This window comes from Salmo salar, chromosome 13 (assembly GCF_965601325.2).
Source record: "Salmo salar chromosome 13, fSalSal1, whole genome shotgun sequence".
Taxonomy (NCBI): Eukaryota; Metazoa; Chordata; class Actinopteri; order Salmoniformes; family Salmonidae; genus Salmo; species Salmo salar.
In genome coordinates, this window is record NC_138303.1 from 102,439,940 (window position 1) to 102,461,278 (window position 21,339).

The 21,339-nt window shown below is 43.0% G+C and overlaps 1 pseudogene across 1 annotated transcript; it reads left to right on the forward strand.

The window, feature by feature from the left end:
- Nucleotides 1-19: 19 nt before the first annotated feature.
- Nucleotides 20-20,799, forward strand: LOC106568415 (putative RNA-binding protein 18; annotated as a pseudogene). Its single transcript, XR_014379952.1, has 7 exons — nucleotides 20-202; nucleotides 574-967; nucleotides 7,497-7,522; nucleotides 12,435-12,535; nucleotides 14,700-14,784; nucleotides 19,793-19,812; nucleotides 20,640-20,799. The product of XR_014379952.1 is annotated as a putative RNA-binding protein 18 (transcript).
- The last annotated feature ends 540 nt before the right edge of the window (nucleotides 20,800-21,339 follow it).

Below are 21,339 nucleotides of genomic sequence, written 5' to 3' on the forward strand. Positions count from 1 at the left end.
GAGGTTGTGCATAACGTCATTGAATAGCGCCTTTGTTTTGCAATCTCGCGGCTAGCAGCTAGCAGCTAGCTTCCCGGTGTACTGTGTACCAAAGTATTTTAACGAAATGATAGATGTCTATTGGCGTACTATATGTACAGTAATCACCAGACGTGGAGTAGTTGAACTGTTCGCTGTCAGGCGAAAGTTTCTACCGAACAGGGTAAGTTAAACGTTTGATACAAACACTTTAGCTCTATGGCAAAGGCTCATGGCAAATCCATATTGTAAAGCGAGCATAAACATCATACTAACAACTGTTTTTTATAGTTTATCGTTAGTCATCTAGTTCGATCCCTTGCTAATAATAGTTAGCTGAATTGCTAACGTCAACTAGCTAGCTAGCGAATGTTTCTGGCCAAACAATGCAGTGACAAGTAGGTTATGATTGCAAAAATTGATAACTTGTGGTTAGGCTACTTGATAGCTGTTTTTATTTTCATAGGGATTTATCAGTATTTATTCTTGTTTTGGGTCACATTATTTTGCCAACGGCTTTGTGAGTATTACTAAAATGTGTGCTCCATCTCTTAGGAGACCCATGGAGTCTGCAGTGGAGAGTTCCCGCATTGGTACAGAAAACAAAGACATCACACTGCCTGAAGTGGAGAGTGCGTCCATTGTTTCAGAAAGCGAGAAACCTGTTCTCTCTGCAGTAGAGACCGTGGAGAGTCCCTCAACCATTTCAGAATGCAAGGAATTCACACCATCAGCAGTGAAGGACAAGGATGTCTCCATAGTTTCAGAATGCAAGAAAACTACCCCTTGTGCAGTGGAGACTAAAGACAATGAGGATGTCACCATTATTTCAGAACGCAAGAAACCCACGAAAGCACCGTCAGCAGTGGAAAATGCCTCTCATTTCAGAAAGTTCGTCACACGAGGGCCATCGCCTGTGGATCGGTAACATCGATCCCAAAATCACAGAGTGAGTGAATCCCTGTGGCCCATGAATCCTGGGCTCACTCTCAATTAGTCTTTCTAATTGTCATTTACATCATTGTCCTTGCATTCTATCTCCTCACATCCTTCTACAATGCGTTTTTGAAAAGGTGAGGAGAGAGGATGCGAAGAATCAAGAAAAGATTGATTGAGACGGAGCACGTCTTGCTTCTTACTCTTCCCAGCCCAGCGGAGTGGCCGCTGTGACTAGCCTGTATGATTGATTAGCTATGTGTCTGTGAGGGCTGGAGAATGAGCAGATGACGTTGGGCGTGTGAAAGAGAGGCACTCGGGCATGGCGACCTGTTCTGCTGAGGGGCTGCCATCATTTCTCACTCATCTGGCCTGTTTACTCTGTCAACCTGTAGCTCGCTGGCTGCTCTCTTTTGTTCAGGCGCAGGGTAGAGGAGGTGTGTGGAGGGGCAGCACAAGGTGGGATTGGCTGGTGGGCTCCTGGAAAATGTACAGCTTGCTTGGGCTGGTGTCTAGACAGGCGTTTCCTTCCAAACTACCTTCTGTTTTTCTTTAAATAACCTGTTGTACCTCCCCAATGGCTACCTATTCCCATAGGGCGCTAGACAAAAGTAGTGCACTGGATTGGGAATAGGGTACCATTTGGGATGCACGCTGCCTGGTAGAAGAAAAACAACAGAATATTCCCACAGGCTGGTGATTGGTAAGATTCATTAGCTCACATGCTCCCAGTGTTTGTTGTAGCAAGACCCACTTCAGGGCTCTCCCTCAGAAAATTAGCGTGTGTGTGTGTGTGTGTGTGTGTGTGTGTGTGTGTGTGTGTGTGTGTGTGTGTGTGTGTGTGTGTGTGTGTGTGTGTGTGTGTGTTAATCTCGAGCCGGGAGCCCAAATAAGTGGGTAATTGAGATGTGAGGTAAAAAGCTGTGCTGTAATTTCTTATTTTTCTGTATATTCTCTGTCAGAGATTGATTGTGGTGGTGATAAGGAGATGGGTAGGGGCTTAGTCTGCCTCCCAGATCTGTGGTGGGCCCAGGTTAAATATAGGGTGCCATTTGGGACAAAGACTCAGAGCCATTGATCACTCATTTCTCTAAGGAAAGTCCAAACTGGAAGATTCCCCCAGGGCTTCTGGAGCTACAGTAGCACTCAGAAACCTGGCAGGAAATGTTAACTCTTTTAAAACCACCACATGGTTCCTACAACTTCTGCTAAGCTATGTTCTCTTCTGTTTCTCTCTCTGTTTCTCTCTCTGTTTCTCTCTCTACCTCTCTCTTTCTCTCTACCTCTCTCTATCTCCCTACCTCTCTCTTTCTCTCTGTTTCTCTCTCTACCTCTCTCTTTCTCTCTACCTCTCTCTATCTCCCTACCTCTCTCTTTCTCTCTGTTTCTCTCTCTACCTCTCTCTTTCTTTCTGTTTCTCTCTACCTCTCTCTTTCTCTGTTTCTCTCTCTACCTCTCTGTTTCTCTCTCTACCTCTCTGTTTCTCTCTCTACCTCTCTGTTTCTCTCTCTACCTCTCTGTTTCTCTCTGTTTCTCTCTCTACCTCTCTGTTTCTCTCTCTACCTCTCTGTTTCTCTCTCTACCTCTCTGTTTCTCTCTACCTCTCTCTTTCTCTGTTTCTCTCTCTACCTCTCTGTTTCTCTCTCTACCTCTCTGTTTCTCTCTCTGTTTCTCTATGCAATTTTTTATTTTCTCTTGTTATTTTCCATCTGAATGAATCCAGGTCTTAATGATGTCAGACCCTCAGCACCATCACCAGTCATGTTCCCAAGCCCTCCAGATCTCTGAAATGATCGAGTCTCGGGACACAACGCTGAGAGATTGCTCATTTTCTCCTTTTCTCATTCTTTTTGGAGAAACTAAGAGTGGTGGAAAAGCTCAGCTGAAGTTGGGAGATCATCTCAGTTTTACTAGTATCATTCCCAGGTCGCAGTCTGCGTTCTGTCCACACCTTTGAATGACATGGGCTGCATTTCATCCGCGTGTGCTACCTCCCGCTATCTCAGGGAGGTGCATCACAATAGCGTACAGGGCACTACAGTGTGACCATTTTACTCGCATATGCGTCTAAATATTTTGCTCTGCGACCTAGAATTATAATTTAGGAGCACCAGTGCGGCTAGAAAAACATCACCCAGATGATAATGGTTGCAATGATTACTTCACTGTACTGCAGCCCCTGAGTGCCATGGAGAATACACTGAGTGCCATGGAGAATACACTGAGTGCCATGGAGAATACACTGAGTGCCATGGAGAATACACTGAGTGCCATGGAGAATACACTGAGTGCCATGGAGAATACACTGAGTGCCATGGAGAATACACTGAGTGCCATGGAGAATACACTGAGTGCCATGGAGAATACACTGAGTGCCATGGAGAATACACTGAGTGCAGATTCATGACCGTCATGTTTCACCATTACTATAAAGAAAACGGCTTGTTACCTGCTCCTAAATCTCTTTGTGCTTCTACATTTATCAACTTAAAGGACAATTACACCCAAAACTATATTTTGTTATTTTTTTCATTAGTCCATTGTTGACATAGTCCCAAAATGTTTTGCTTGTCAACAATCACGTTTTCAAAATATGTAACCTTCCAAAATCATCCCTGTATGATGCAAAATACATCATATGAGGCAAAATACATCATACAGGGATGATTTCTCTATTTTGAAAGTTACATATGTTGAAAACTTGATTGCTGACAAGCAAAACATTTTGGGACTATGTCAACAATGGACTAATGAAACAAATACCAAAAGATAGTTTTGGGTTGTGAAAAAGGTCATTTGTTTTTGGAGAGGAAGCTGAGCTGTTGAGCAGCAGATCTGATAGCATATGAAACATGTTGTGCACTGGTCTCCAGCCACCAGCTGCCTTAGCTTCAGCAGTGTGTCTTTACAGATGGTGTCAGTCAACAGGTGACAGAAACAATGAAGAGACCATTCAACAACATCAACACCCCGAGCCGCCTGCTCGAGCCACATGCCCAGGCAGGTTTCCCTCAGACACACACACGGCTCCACCCACTCCATTCACACAATGAGAGTGGCTGCTGCTGCAGTCTTGATTATGCGCTGACATGTTGACCTGTCAGTCCATGCTCTATTGGGGCCCATTCACGGCCAGTGATGGATTCAGCATGTGCTGTCTGAGCTGCAGGTTGTTTGTGGTACTAGACTGGGGGGGGCTACAGACCGGACACAGGGCCATGCCCACACGGTGGAGGTGGAAGTGGAAAAGAAGGAAGGACCTGGCAGTGAGACATCACTGCCCTCTTTAACTTACCCTTTACCAGGAAAGACGTGCTTGGAAAGACTGCCTCTTTTACCTCATGTCCACATGAGATAACCATGAAGCATGGCCTCTGGGTCATGTCAGACATTGGACCAGTGTAACGGATGTTTCGTCCTATCCTTGTCTTGCTTTTCCCCCTGTTTCTTTCTGGTGCCCAGTTTGAGAGTGAGTATTCAGATCCTGCCTTAATGACTCACTCCTCAGTCCTCAAATAGATGGCCTTAGAGTGGAGGATCTGCAAGTGCTGGGCCCTTTGTTGTTCTTTAGACATTTAACAGATGTCTTGCTTGGCTCAGCTTCATGCTTTCACAGAAGAGCACCCTCAAGCAAGGAAATCACTCTTCCCCTCAGCGGACCTATACTCCCCTCCACCTCCCCCTACCACCACCTCCTCCCGCCGGCCGGCACGCTTTATAGCCCCCAGGAGAAGTGCATTGTGGTCTTGTTAAAGGCCAGAAGTGGTCCGTCCCCTCCCGTGGTCCTTCCCGGTGTATCAGTCCACTATCAATTCCTCAATCTGTGCCAGCAGCAGGTCGCAGGAAGACCCACCATTCCAGCCTGCAGAGGGTGGAGTCTGGGAAAGTGAGAAATTCTCCTTGGAGAGAAATCTCCAGGGAGGCTAAGGGAAGACATTAATACATCCAGGGCTGTGGCCCAAATGGCATCCTATACCTTATATAGTGCACTACTTTTGACCAGAGTGGTCCCTGGACAAAGGTAGTGCACTATATAGGGAACCATTTGGGATGCAACCCAGGACCCCCTGTACTCCCCCTCCTAGGCTACATACCTTTCTAGAATTAAATATAACAGTGCTGGACAAAACTATAAAAGTAACTTTGGCCCAAGCTTCTCTGTTGTACACAACACAATTCCCAGGCTGTCTCTCCGGGGGGATTAAGGCTTTTTTATATATATATATATATATATATATCTGTATCTGTGGCTATCAAAGAAACTAAGTGATTAGTCTTCAAAAGGGAACATGTTGTGACATATCAGACTTTGGGTCTAAGCTTGAGATCAATAAATACCTAATGTTAGACCTAGGCTAATGTTAGACCTAGGCTAATGTTAGACCTAGGCTAATGTTAGACCTAGGCTAAGGTTTGACCTAGGCTAATGCCTGACCTGAGGCTCTATTGCACTGTGCGGAATTCAACTTCTGCCAATGTACAGGGAACTTCCAAAATAATGGAAACACTTGAGTAAATGAGGGATACAAAGTATATTGAAAGCAGGTGCTTCCACACAGGTGTGGAGTCAATTAACAAATCATTAGGGCCGTGTATTAAAATGCTGGGCAGGCCATTGTTTTGGCTACCATGGCTATGCCCACATAGGATGACAATGCCCCATCCACAGGGCACAAGTGGTAACTGAATGGAGTCTGGAACTCTATTGTAGGGATGCGACACCATTCTTCCAAAATAAATTCCATCATTTGGTGTTTTGTTGATGGTGGTGGAAAACTCTGTCTCAGGTGCTGCTCCAGAATCTCCCATAAGAGTTCAGTTGGTGTGAGATGTGGTGACTGTGACGGCCATGGCTTCTGGTTTTCATAGTTTTTCTGCTCATCAAACCTGTAGAATCTATGCCAATGGCTCATTGTGTCCCAACACACTATTAAGACACTTGTTAGTGTTTCCTTTATTTTGGCAGTTAGGCTACTTGTGGCTTTATGTCTTGCTTCCAACATACCTGTGATGACTATTAGTGGTGCTGTTTGTACAACCACACCCATCTGCCCTCGCCCGTATATATGTGATATAACCTACTAATATAGAACTTAGGTTAGTTAAGAGAAGGCAGGACGTATATATGTGATATAACCTACTAATATAGAACATAGGTTAGTTAAGAGAAGGCAGGACGTATATATGTGATATAACCTACTAATATAGAACATAGGTTAGTTAAGAGAAGGCAGGACGTATATATGTGATATAACCTACTAATATAGAACATAGGTTAGTTAAGAGAAGGCAGGACGTATATATGTGATATAACCTACTAATATAGAACATAGGTTAGTTAAGAGAAGGCAGGACGTATATATGTGATATAACCTACTAATATAGAACATAGGTTAGTTAAGAGAAGGCAGGACGTATATATGTGATATAACCTACTAATATAGAACATAGGTTAGTTAAGAGAAGGCAGGACGTATATATGTGATATAACCTACTAATATAGAACATAGGTTAGTTAAGAGAAGGCAGGACGTATATATGTGATATAACCTACTAATATAGAACATAGGTTAGTTAAGAGAAGGCAGGACGTATATATGTGATATAACCTACTAATATAGAACATAGGTTAGTTAAGAGAAGGCAGGACGATTTGAGGGGGGGCGCAGGATTCTTTTTGCCTGGTTTTAAATATGTTTCTGCTTATAATTTCCGACATTTTGGTAGACTATTTGTTAGTAAACTTATGTATAATTAGATACTGTAGATGCAGCGTCTCTTCTGTCATTATATGTTGACCTAGAAGACTAAATAAACCTTTTCTCACCAGAATAATGTCATAAATGATAGAATGAATGTTTCAATCTAGTTGACATTGGTAAAGTTTTCCCTGTCGTCTCTGCTTCTTTCTCGGAGAAAAGACTTAAAATAAAAAAGTACAAAAATATTCAGTGCAAAACATGAAAATGACATCAGTTTGACCGGTTGTACGGAAATAGAAAGCTGTGTAAACGACCCAACATGTTTCTGATAAGATTTCAGTTCTGCTTGGATGCATATTTAATGTGGTTGAAATACTATCAGCTTTTATGATGCTGATAAATATAGCACCTCTACAGACGGTATCTAACTGACCATTCACGTTCTCTCAAGATACTGAAATAAATCATATTTCTCCACTCCTGTTCCCCAGTAATAATTTAACCTACATTTGGTGTATAATCTTACTGCAATAAATGTTTAATTCTGCAGGAGTTAACATTAAGGCTATGTGAGAGGTTATAGACCTACAGTCAGTGTCCAGATTTCAGTTTCCATTTTACCCATCTGAACAGTAGGCTACAGTTCCCTTGACGTGTCATTGGCCTATTTGAAGTGCGATCTTGTGACTGTTGAATTTGTATAGCGCCTCACAATCCATAAAACTGTTATCATCCTCTTTTACCGCTTCACCAACTCTTTCCCAAATGTATTTTCTGGCCCTCCCTTCTCTTTACTTACAAACCCTTAACCAACAATGCAGTCCAAGAAATAGAGTTAAGAAAATATTTACTAAATAAAGTAAAAAGTAGCACAAAATATCAAGGCTATATATAGTGGTACCGGTACCGAGTCAATGTGCTGGGTACAGGTTAGTCGAGGTAGTTTGTACGTGTAGGTAGGGGTAAAGTGACTATGCATAGATAATAAACAGCAAGTAGCAGCAGTCTAAAACAAGGGGGGTCAATGTAATAGTCTGGTGGCCATTTGATTAATTGTTCAGCAGTCTTATGGCTTGGTGGTAGAAGCTGATATGGAGCCTTTTGGACCTAGACTTGGCATTCTGGTACCACTTGCCGTGCGGTAGCAGAGAGAACAGTCTATGACTAGGGTGACTGGAGTCATTGACAATTGTTTGGGCCTTCCTCTGACACCGCCTTGTATATAGGTCCTGGATGGCATGAAGCTTGGCCCCAGTGATGTACTGGGCTGTACGCACTACCCTCTGTAGCGCCCTATGGTCGGATGCCGCCATACCAGGCGGTGATGCAACCAGTCAGGATGCTCTCGATGGTGCAGCTGTAGAACTTTTTGAGGATCTGGTGACCCATGCCTGGGGACCCACATCATTTGCTCACATTGTATATAGTCTTATTTTTTTCTACTGTATCATTGATTGTATGTTGTTTTACTCCATGTGTAACTCTGTGTTTTTGTATGTTGTCGAACTGCTTTGCTTTATCTTGGCCAGGTCGCAATTGTAAATGAGAACTTGTTCTCAACTTTCCTACCTGGTTAAATAAAGGTGAAATAAATAAAAATGCCAAATATTTTAAGTCTCCTGAGGGGGAAAGGGTGTGGTGTTGTCGTGTCCTCTTAATGACTGTCTTGGTGAGTTTGGACCATGATAGTTTGTTGGCGATTTGGACAACAAGGAACTTGAAAATCTCAAGCCGCTCCACTACAGCCCCGCTGATGTGAATGGAGATGTGTTCGGCCCTCCTTTTCCTGTAGTCAACGATCAGCTCCTTTGTCTTGCTCACGTTGAGGGAGAGGTTGTTGTCCTGGCACCACACTGGCAGGTTTCTGTCCTCCCTATAGGCTGTCTCATCGTTGTCGGTGATCAGGCATACCACTGTTGTGTTGTCAGCAAACTTTATGATGATGTTGGAGTCATGCTTGGCCACGCAGTCGTGTGTCAACAGAGAGTATAGGAGGGGACTGAGCACTCACCCCTGAGGGGCCCCCGTGTTGAGGATCAGTGTGGCAGATGTGTTGTTACCTACCCTTACCACCTGGGGACGGCCCGTCAGGAAGTCCAAGATCCAGTTGCAGAGGGAGGTGTTTAGTCCCAGGATCCTTAGCTTAGTGATGAGCTTTGAGGACACCATGGTGTTGAACACTGAGCTGTAGTCAGTGAACAGCATTCTCACATAGGTGTTCCTTTTGTCCAGGTGGGAAAGGGCAGTGTGGAGTGCAATAGAGGTTGCATAATCTGTGGATCTGTTAGGGCGGTATGTAAATTGGAGTGGGTCTAGGGTTTCCGGGATGATGGTGTTGATGTGAGCCATGACCAGCCTTTCAAAGCTCTTCATGGCTACCGACGTGAGTGGTCCGGAGCGGTAGTTATTTTGGCAGGTTACCTTCTCTTTCTTCGGCACAGGGACTATGGTGGTCTGCTTGAAACATGTAGGTATTATAGACTCGGTCAGGGAGAGGTTGAAAATGACACTGAAAACACCACTTGCCAGTTGGTCTAGCAAAACAGTCTTGTAGCATAGCATTCACAAGAATGATAGATGAATGGTGGATTAATCATAGATTAATCATAGATTAATGGTGGATTAATCATAGATTAATGGTGGATTAATCATAGATTAATCATAGATTAATGGTGGATTAATCATAGATTAATGGTGGATTAATCATAGATGAATGATAGATGAATGATAGATGAATGATAGATGGATGATAGATGAATGATAGATGAATGATAGATGAATGGTAGATGAATGATAGATGAATGATAGATTAATCATAGATTAATGGATTTTTTTAAGGCATTGTTGTTTTTATTCAATCCACACAATATTTCCTGACCTTAAACCCGCCCGCCCAGCTGATATAACCTCGAGTGCTGGTTGTGAGTCAACCCGTGCATCACAAACGACTATGACACAACGACTACCCGTTTTAGAATGAGGATTCCATAAGAGATAATGAATATAAAGGTTATATTATGACTGTATGACAAGGTAACCTTTCTATTCCTGATCTGGTCATGCCCAGTCTACGCTGGAGATGTTCTTATAATGACCCCCGTGAATGAGTAGCGTGCAGCATAGACTCATGACGTGCATGGACAGTGATATTTGGCTTGGACAACAGAGAGAATACACTCTCCTATGCACACACTGCATGCTTGGCTGCCCACTAATACAGACAGTCGACATGGACATATGAAATTGGCTGCGTCTTGTTCAGACTTCTCCTCCCCCATCTACATTACAGCTCGGACAACACATACAGTATATCCTTTACTGTTTTCTTAACTTCTCTCTCTGTTCTAGGCTACTGTAGGGATGTTTGAGAGAACTCTCATAATCACTTCTACTTAAAGGGATAATCCACCCCGTAAACCACTACTTCCTATGATTAACAATGTTAAACAATGTAAAATAACACTAATATGTGAAAATATTTTTTTACAAATATTACATTTTGTTATATCAAGGTTGGTAGAAAAAATCGTTATGGAAATCTGTTGGGGCTCAAGTTGACAAAACCCACAATGCAATGCTCTCTCTCTGGGCTCGCTAGCTCGCTAGCTAGCAAACGTAGCTACATACAATAATACCAATGTCAGCATGTGAAGTTGCTAGCTAGCGGTAAAATTGCCATAAACAAACTTTACTATCAATTTAGTAGTCTATCCCACCCAGTTCAACTTGCAGTTGGTCTCTTGCCCAGAGCCAGTTCAACTTGCAGTTGGTCTCTTGCCCAGAGCCAGTTCAACTTGCAGTTGGTCTCTTGCCCAGAGCAAGTGCAGCACTATGTTTTATTTCATCCACTGATACAACATAGGCTTTCACCAAATTGACAGTTTCATGATTTTATTTCTGGGGTATGGATTATCCCTTTAAACGTCACAGTGTGTAGGCTGTGTAGAATGTATGTAGGCCGTAATCTTCTTACAGTGTTGAGACTCTTGTGTCTGGAGGCCCTCTGTATCACTGGTACAACTGTTAGCCATGTTAATGACTAATGAATCCAATTGAGTCTATTGTGTCGTACAAGGCTGGGCTGGTCTAGTACAGCATGTACCACTGTAGAGGACTCCTCCTAGCCTAACGTGTTTACAATGAGGCTATAGTCTAGACCTTCTCACAGTCAGATGGTCAAACAATTCATATTATACTTGCTATCTGGGATCCTTGGGATGTACCAACTCTGACGTTACCACATTGAAGTTGAAATGTTAAATGTTTAAGATAAGGTTTATGGTAGGGGTTTTGCTGAGGGTTATGGTAAGGGTTAGGGTTAAGGTTATGGTAAGGGTAGGGGTTTTGCTGAGGGTTATGGTAAGGGTCGGGGTTATGGTTTGGGTTATGGTAAGGGTCAGGGTTAGGGTTATGGTAAGGGTAGGGGTTAGGGTAAGTGTTATGGTAGGGGTTAGGGTAAGTGTTATGGTAAGGGTAGGGGTTAAGGTTAGGGTTATGGTAGGGGTTAAGGTAAGGGTAGGGGTTAGGGTTATGGTAAGGGTAGGGGTTAGGGTTATGGTAAGGGTAGGGGTTAGGGTTATGGTAAGGGTAGGGGTTAGGGTAGGGGTTAGGGTTATGGTAAGGGTAGGGGTTAAGGTTAGGGTTAAGGTTAGGGTTATAGTAAGGGTAGGGGTTAGGGTAAGTGTTATGGTAAGGGTAGGGGTTAGGGTTAGGGTTATAAGGGTAGGGGTTAGGGTTAAGGTTAGGGTTATGGTTAGGGTCGGGGTTATGGTAAGTGTTATGGTAAGGGTTAGGGTAAGGGTAGGGGTTAAGGTTAGGGTTAAGGTTAGGGTTATAGTAAGGGTAGGGGTTAGGGTAAGTGTAAGTGTTATGGTAAGGGTAGGGGTTAAGGTTAGGGATGTCCGAAGGATCCCGGATAGCACTAACCATTCATATTATTAATGGTTCCTGGATGTTAGTGAGAATGAATCCCACTGCTAATAACCTTCTGAATGGAAGGTGGACATGTTACATTTCCCACGAATTCTATAGGTTACAGCAGCACGGCAGCTAGCCTGCTGCACGCAGAAGTGGATGTTTTTCTTGAATTAGAGTCTGTTGGGAATTCAGGCTTCCTTTGTTTTAGTTTTTCATTGTCCTGCTGCCGTATCCTCTGCATTGTGTGGATATAAGATTTACTGTGCCTAAAAAGGTGTTAAGAGACCTGTCATTCTAATCAGGCTCAGCTGACCGGGATGCCTAATATACTGTAGTTATGTTACATGGATGAATGATGTATATGTTAAGAATAGGATGCACTGTCTGTGACAAAGGAACGTTAACCAATTATGTTGTCATGTTCTTAGTTGATAGTAGACATTCATAAAGGCATATAGGCCTTCTGCCTGTATTGAGAATGACATTCATTAATGTGTTTGGAGATTACAAAATGTTACTTTAAAGTGACTTACTTTATCTAAGTACTTTGAAACAGCAAATCAAAACCAAGAGACATGATTTTTTGGGGGAAATTTTAGTAATTTAGCAGATGCACTTATCCAGAGTGACTTACAGGAGCAATTAGGGTTAAGTTCCTTGCTCAAGGGCCCATCGACAGATTTTTCACCAATTCACCTCGGGGATTCGAACCAGCAACCGTTTGGTTACTGGCACAATGCTCTAACCTCAGTATTGTTTGTGTTTTTCTCCCTCCCTCCCTCCCTCCCTCCCTCCCTCCCTCCCTCCCTCCCTCCCTCCCTCCCTCCCTCCCTCCCTCCCACTACAGGTAGAGGTGGAGAGAGGTTGGGAAGGTGAAACAGTTTGACTTCCTGTTCCACAAGTCTGGACCAATGGAGGGCCAGCCCCGAGGATACTGCTTCGTTAACTTCCACACCAAAGAGGTACAACACCAAACCAATAATTTCCCATCTCTCCCGTGAAAATATTGTTTCAAACTTAATAGGGCTCCACCAACGGTAACATGGAGATCTCTTGTTCTCTATTTCTGTCTGAAGTAGAGGTCGACCGATGATGATTTTTCAACGCCGAAGCCGATTTATTGGAGGACCGAAAAAAGCCGATACTGATTAATCGCCGTATTTGTGTATATATATATATATTTGTAATAATGACAATTACAACAATACTGAATGAACAATGAACACTTTTATTTTAACTTAATATAATACATCAATAAAATCAATTTAGTCTCAAATAAATAATGAAACATGTTCAATTTGGTTTAAATAATGCAAAAACACAGTGTTGGAGAAGAAAGTAAAAGTGCAATATGCGCCATGTAAAAAAGCTAACGTTTAAGTTCCTTGCTCAGAACATGAGAACATATGAAAGCTGGTGGTTCCTTTTAACATGAGTCTTCAATATTCCCAGGTAAGAAGTTTTAGGTTGTAGTTATTATAGGAATTATAGCACTATTTCTCTCTATACCATTTGTATTTCATATACCTTTGACTATTGGATGTTCTAATAGGCACTTTAGTATTGCAAGCCTAATCTCGGGAGTTGATAGGCTTGAAGTCATAAACAGCACAATGCTTGAAGCATTGCGAAGAGCTGCTGGCAAACGCAGGAAAGTGCTGTTTGAATGAATGCTTACAAGCCTGCTGCTGCCTACCACTGCTCAGTCAGACTGCTCTATCAAATCATAGACTTAATTATAACATAATAACACACAGAAATACGAGCCTTAGGTCATTAATATGGTCGAATCCGGAAACTATCATTTCGAAAACAAAACGTTTATTCTTTCAGTGAAATACGGAGCCGTTCCGTATTTTATCCAACGGGTGGCATCCCTAAGTCTAAATATTCCTGTTACATTGCACAACCTTCAATGTTATGTCATAATTGCGTAAAATTCAGGCAAATTAGTTCGCAACGAGCCAGGCGGCCCAAACTGTTGCATATACCCTGACTCTGCGTTCAATGAACGTAAGAGAAGTGACACAATTTCCCTAGTTTAATATTGCCTGCTAACCTGGATTTCTTTTAGCTAAATATGTAGGTTTAAAAAGATATACTTCTGTGTATTGATTTTATGAAAGGCATTGATGTTTATGGTCAGGTACATTCGTGCAACGATGGTGCTTTTTTCACAAATGCGCTTTTGTTAAATCATCCCCCGTTTGGCGAAGTTGTCTATCTTTGTTAGGAAGAAATGGTCTTCACACAGTTCGCAACGAGCCAGGCGGCCCAAACTGCTGCATATACCCTGACTCTGTTGCACAGAACGCAAGAGAAGTGACACAATTTCCCTAGTTAAAAGAAATTCATGTTAGCAGGCAATATTAACTAAATATGCGGGTTTAAAAATATATACTTGTGTATTGATTTTAAGAAAGGCGTTGATGTTTATGGTTAGGTACACATTGGTGCAACGACAGTGCTTTTTTTCGCGAATGCGCTTGTTAAATCATCACCTGTTTGTCGAAGTAGGCTGTGATTCGATGAGAAATTAACAGGCACCGCATCGATTATATGCAACGCAGGACAAGCTAGATAAACTAGTAATATCATCAACCATGTGTAGTTAACTAGTGATTATGTTAAGATTGATTGTTTTTTTATAAGATACGTTTAATGCTAGCTAGCACCTTACCTTGGCTCCTTGCTGCACTCGCATAACAGGTAGTCAGCCTGCCACGCAGTCTCCTCATGGAGTGCAATGTAATCGGCCATGATCGGTGTCCAAAAATGGCGATTACCGATTGTTATGAAAACTTCATATCGGCCCTAATTAATCGGCCATTCCGATAAATCGGTCTACCTCTAGTCTGAAGTGTGATGGGAGGCAAGTCCCCTGGGTGTTATTCAGAGGAGCTCTATGTGTATTAGCCTCATACACACAGACACACATCATCAGCCATTAATGTCTCTGTTGTCATCACTCTATGAAAAGGAATGATGGTATAATGATTTGTGTAAGAGGTCTTGGATAAGAGTGTCTGCTAAGTGACTACAATGTAATGATACTGACCTAGTTTCTGATGGGGGAAATTATGATTTTCATGAGGATCAAACACGTACTCTTTTTCCAATCTCCAGGAAGCAGAGCGGGCGATCCATTGTCTGAATGGGAAGCTGGCCCTCCAAGAAGCTGGTGGTGCGCTGGGCACACGCACAGGTAAAGGTAAGGGTCCCTCTCTGAAACTTCTCGCCTTTCACACACACACACACACACACACACACACACACACCACACACACACACACACACACACAGCATGGCCAGTGATTCATTATGGCTTCCTCTGTTAGGGTGCAAGGCTAGCCCAATACAGGTCATTAAGTTGTACAGAGTTAGCCTGTATGTTAGCGTCCTGCATGCAACTGTGTTTTCCTGTGTTCTGGTCAGTGGTGTGACTGTTGTTGGGTACTGCACGGTAGCAGCATGTAGGACATTAGCTGAAAGGCAGACGTGTAGGACGTTAGCTGAAAGGCAGTAGTGTAGGACGTTAGCTGAAAGGCAGTAGTGTACGACGTTAGCTGAAAGGCAGTAGTGTAGGACGTTAGCTGAAAGGCAGTAGTGTAGGACGTTAACTGAAAGGCAGTAGTGTAGGACGTTAGCTGAAAGGCAGTAGTGTAGGACGTTAGCTGAAAGGCAGTAGTGTAGGACGTTAGCTGAAAGGCAGTAGTGTAGGACGTTAGCTGAAAGGCAGTAGTGTAGGACGTTAGCTGAAAGGCAGACGTGTAGGACGTTAGCTGAAAGGCAGACGTGTAGGACGTTAGCTGAAAGGCAGTAGTGTAGGACGTTAGCTGAAAGGCAGACGTGTAGGACGTTAGCTGAAAGGCAGTAGTGTAGGACGTTAGCTGAAAGGCAGTAGTGTAGGACGTTAGCTGAAAGGCAGTAGTGTAGGACGTTAGCTGAAAGGCAGTAGTGTAGGACGTTAGCTGAAAGGCAGTAGTGTAGGACGTTAGCTGAAAGGCAGTAGTGTAGGACGTTAGCTGAAAGGCAGTAGTGTAGGACGTTAGCTGAAAGGCAGTAGTGTAGGACGTTAGCTGAAAGGCAGTAGTGTAGGACGTTAGCTGAAAGGCAGTAGTGTAGGACGTTAGCTGAAAGGCAGTAGTGTAGGACGTTAGCTCAAAGGCAGTAGTGTAGCCAGCCGGTCTGTCAGTACCTCTAGGCCGGGCCAGGGGAGATCTCTTGGACTCCAGCAACCCTGGTATTTCACTAACAATAGACAGCTGCCGTGTGGACTAAGGAAATCCTGTATAGTCCCAAATCACACCCCTTCTGTGCACACCCTGTCTCCCGTCTCCCACTCCTTGGACAACAACAAGTCTGTGTCCAGACACACACACACACACACATAACATTGATCAAAAATAGGAAAGTAACTAGTATGTTGCCATATTTATTTATTTTTTATCTAATTTAACTTTTATTTAACTAGGCAAGTCAGTTAAGAACAAATTCTTATTTTCAATGACGGCCTAGGAACAGTGGGTTAACTGCCTTGTTCAGGGGCAGAACGACAGATTTTTACCTTGTCAGCTCGGAGATTCGATCTAGCAAGCTTTCGGTTACGAGTCCAACGCTCTAACCACTAGGCTACCTGCCAACATGCCATCCACATGCCATCCACATGCCATCCATATACCATCTACAGTTGAAGTCGGAAGTTTACATACACTTAGGTTTGAGTCATTAAAACGTGTTTTTCAACCACTCCATAAATTTCTTGTTAACAAACTATAGTTTTGGCAAGTCGATTAGGACATCTACTTTGTGCGTAACACAAGTCATTTTTCCAACAATTGTTTACAGACAGATTATTTCACTTATAATTCACTGTATCACAATTCCAGTGGGTCAGAAGTTTACATACACTAAGTTGACTATGCCTTTAAACAGCATGGAAAATTCCAGAAAATGATGTCAAGGCTTTAGAAGCTTCTGATAGGCTAATTGACATAATTTGAGTCAATTGGAGGTGTACCTGTGGACGTATTTCAAGGCCGACCTTCAAACTCAGTGCCTCTTTGCTTGACATCATGTGAAAAATCGAAAGAAAACCTCCACAAGTCTGGTTCATCCTGGGGAGCAATTTCCAAACGCCTGAAGGTACCACGTTCATCTGTACAAACAATAGTACACAAGTATAAACACCATGGCACCACGCAGCCGTCATACCGCTCAGGAAGGAGACGCGTTCTGTCTGCTAGAGATGAACGTACTTTGGTGTGAAAAGTGCAAATCAATCCTAGAACAACAGCAAAGGACCTTGTGAAGATGCTGGAGGAAACGGGTACAAAAGTATCTATATCCACAGTAAAATGAGTCCTATATCGACATAACCTGAAAGGCCGCTCATTAAGGAAGAAGCCACTGCTCCAAAAACCGCCATTAAAAAAGCCAGACTACAGTTTTCAACTGCACATGGGGACAAAGATCGCACTTTTTTGGAGAAATGTCCTCTGGTCTGATGAAACAAAAATAGAACTGTTTGGCCAAATGACCATCGTTATGTTTGGAGGAAAAAGGGGGAGGCTTGCAAGCCGAAGAACACCATCCCAACCGTGAAGCACGAGGGTGGCAGCATCATGTTGTGGGGGTGCTTTGCTGCAGGAGGGACTGGTGCACTTTACAAAATAGATGGCATCATGAGGATAGAAAATGATGTGGATATATTGAAGCAACATCTCAAGACATCAGTCAGGATATTAAAGCTTGGTCACAAATGGGTCTTCCAAATGGACAATGACCCCAAGCATATTTCCAAAGTTGTGGCAAAATGGCTTAAGGACAACAAAGTGAAGGTATTGGAGTGGCCATCACAAAGCCCTGACCTCAATCCTATAGAACATTTGTGGGCAGAACTGAAAAAGCGTGTGCGCGCAAGGAGGCCTACAATCCTGACTCAGTTACACCAGCTCTGTCAGGAGGAATGGGCCAAAATTCACCCAATTTATTGTGGGAAGCTTGTGGAAGGCTACCTGATCCGTTTGACCCAAGTTAAACAATTTAAAGGCAACGGTACCAAATACTAATTGAGTGTATGTAAACTTCTGACCCACTGGGAATGTGATGAAAGAAATGAAAGCTGAAATAAATATTTCTCTCAACTATTATTCTGACATTTCACATTCTTAAAATAAAGTGGTGATCCTAACTGACCTAACAGGGAATTTTTACTAGGATTAAATGTCAGGAATTGTGAAAAACTGAGTTTAAATGTGTTTGGCTAAGGTGTATGTAAACTTCTGACTTCAACTGTATATGCCATCATATACAATCCATATACAATCCATATGCCATCCATATGCCATCCATATGCCATCCATATGCCATCCATATACCATCCATATACCATCCATATGCCATCCATATGCCATCCATATACCATCCATATACCATCCATATGCCATCCATATGCCATCCATATGCCATCCATATGCCATCCATATGCCATCCATATGCCATCCATATGCCATCCATATGCCATCCATATGCCATCCATATGCCATCCATATGCCATCCATATGCCATCCATATGCCATCATATACCATCCATATACCATCCATATGCCATCCATATATCATGTCTGACTCAGTGAGCCATTCTGAGTAGAACCTTTCTAACATGATGATCAAGTAATGGTTCTTCAACGATATGGTCTATTGATTCAACGATATGGTCTATTGATTCAATATTGATTCAATATTGATTCAATGATATGGTCTATTGATTCAACGATATGGTCTATTGATTCGACGATATGGTCTATTGATTCGACGATATGGTCTATCGATTCGACGATATGGTCTATCGATTCAATATTGATTCAACGATATGGTCTATTGATTCAACGATATGGTCTATTGATTCAATATTGATTCAACGATATGGTCTATTGATTCAACGATATGGTCTATCGATTCGACGATATGGTCTATCGATTCGACGATATGGTCTATCGATTCGACGATATGGTCTATCGATTCGACGATATGGTCTATCGATTCGACGATATGGTCTATCGATTCGACGATATGGTCTATCGATTCGACGATATGGTCTATTGATTCAATATTGATTCGACGATATGGTCTATTGATTCAATATTGATTCAACGATATGGTCTATTGATTCAATATTGATTCAACGATATGGTCTATCGATTCGACGATATGGTCTATCGATTCGACGATATAGTCTATTGATTCGACGATATAGTCTATTGATTTGTATGCAATTGTTGTTCCTTGTGATTGTCATGATCTCTCTTTGTCATGTGAAGTCAAGTGACCTTGACCAAGGCCATGTACTGGAGATCCCCTTCAGCTTGTCTTTAACCGTGGAATCATTTTATTTTTCCATCACTTCAGAGGCTGATTGCCTCATCTCTGAGCCTGACCTCTGAACCTGTGTACTTACAGATAATGGAGGGAAGAGACACTAATCTAAATCATCTGAAGATAGAGATATGAGACAGATCACACATGCAGAAAATAGACCTGTGGCCCTTGCCTATCCGGAACATATAGGATACATTCTAATAGAAAGCCTTGCCAAATAGAGGGAAGGGAGTATTTGAGGGTCATGGTCATAAATGTCTGTCCATTGTCTATTATGACTAGTGTGTTAGGTAGTCTGGCGTGAGAAACAATTATGGGTGTGTGTTTACTTTCAATGTAATACTTATTTCTATGTTACGTTGAGGAATAAAGGTATTCATTCATCCATCCAGCCATCCATAAAGCCATCCATCCATTCATCCAGCCATCCATCCATCCATCCATTCATCCAGCCATCCATCCATCCATCCATCCATCCATCCATTCATCCAGCCATCCATCCATCCATTCATCCAGCCATCCATCCATCCATCCATTCATCCAGCCATCCATCCATCCATTCATCCAGCCATCCATCCATCCATCCATCCAGCCAGCCATCCAGCCATCCAGCCATCCATCCATCCATCCAGCCATCCATCCATCCATCCATCCATCCATCCAGCCAGCCAGCCATCCATCCATCCATCCATACTGGATCAGAAAGCTAACTTGTGCTTTTTGAAACCAGGACATGGTGATCATGACAGTTTGATCCTAACTGATTACTGAACCTGGTAAGTCTGATATAGGTCATTTGTGCTGTACTGAAGTGTGTGTTGTGGTTCTTCTCTCCACAGGCTCACATTGCATCAGTCATGTGGGTGAAGTTGAGGGGTGGTTTTGAGAGGAATTAATACACAGTTCTATTGCTGTGCCGTTCAGCTTCCCCACAATGCCTTTGGATTTGACCAAAAACAGCACCAGACACAAACAGTGACACGCTACCTGCCTGGTCCATGGTGCGACTGTGAGCTAAACGGGCTCCGCTCTGGTTACCTTTCCCCCTCCTCCCCCCACACTCTCTAGTTTGCTTCCCCACTTACTCGCTCTCTGTAACTCTTTCCTCACAGTAACGCTCTCCTTCTCACAGTCACTCTCTCCTCTCTCTATAACACTCTCCTCATAGTCACTCTCTCCTCAGTCACTCTCTCCCTCTCTAAATAACGCTCTCCTCACAGTCACTCTCTCCTCTCTCTATAACACTCTCCTCATAGTCACTCTCTCCTCAGTCACTCTCTCCCTCTTTAAATAACGCTCTCCTCACAGTCACTATCTCCTCTCTCTATAACGCTCTCCTTCACAGTCACTCTCTCCCTCTAAATAACTCTCTCCTTCTCACAGTCACTCTCTCCTCTCTCTATAACGCTCTCCTTTTCAGTCACTCTCTCCCTCTAACTCTCTCCCTCTCTCTAACTCTCTCCTCACAGTCACTCTCTCCTTGTCTCTAACTCTCTCCTCATAGTCACTCTCTCCTTCTCAGTCACTCTCTCCCTCTCTCTATAGCTCTCTCCCTCTCTCTATAGCTCTCTCCCTCTCTAACTCTCTCTCTCTATAGCTCTCTCCTTCTCACAGTCGCTCTCTCCTTCTCACAGTCACTCTCTCCTTCTCAGTCACTCTCTCTCTTCCCCTCTCTCCCGTACAAAGTACGAGTGTGACGATCCGTGCGATTGAGGCCAAGCTTCAGATGATGGAGAACCCAGATGGAGAGGAGTACCAGGGCCACTCAGCCTACATGTACAACAAGCCCCCAGAGAAGAAATGCCTACAGCCCTACAGCAGACCCTTCCGTAACTTCAGGAGATGACACAAATGGGATGGAGACAGACCATCCAACACCTAGGCTCGAACAATTCCGGTAACTTTCCCAAAATGTCCCCCTTTTCCAGAAATCCCAGTTTGAAGATTCCCAGTATCAGGAGGGAATAAGCAGGAAATCCAGAATCCTCCAACCAGGATTTGTGGAAAATTTGGTAATTTTGGTAAAGTTACTGGAATTTTAGCCATTACTGGAATTTTGGTCAAGTTACTGGAATTTTGGTCAAGTTACTGGAATTTTGGTCAAGTTACTGGAATTTTGGTCAAGTTACTGGAAGTTTGGTCAAGTTACTGGAATTGTGGTCAAGTTACTGGAATTGTGGTCAAGTTACTGGAATTGTGGTCAAGTTACTGGAATTGTGGTCAAGTTACTGGAATTCTGAATATTGACTAACTGTTAAGTTATTATTCCACTTTGGCACTCAGGCTATTTCCGCTAGTCTGTTTGGACTATCATGTTTGGCTTGGTACTGACCAGTTGGCAAGAGCACAAACAGATCTGGGACCAGGCTACAGTGGGAGAGGTCAG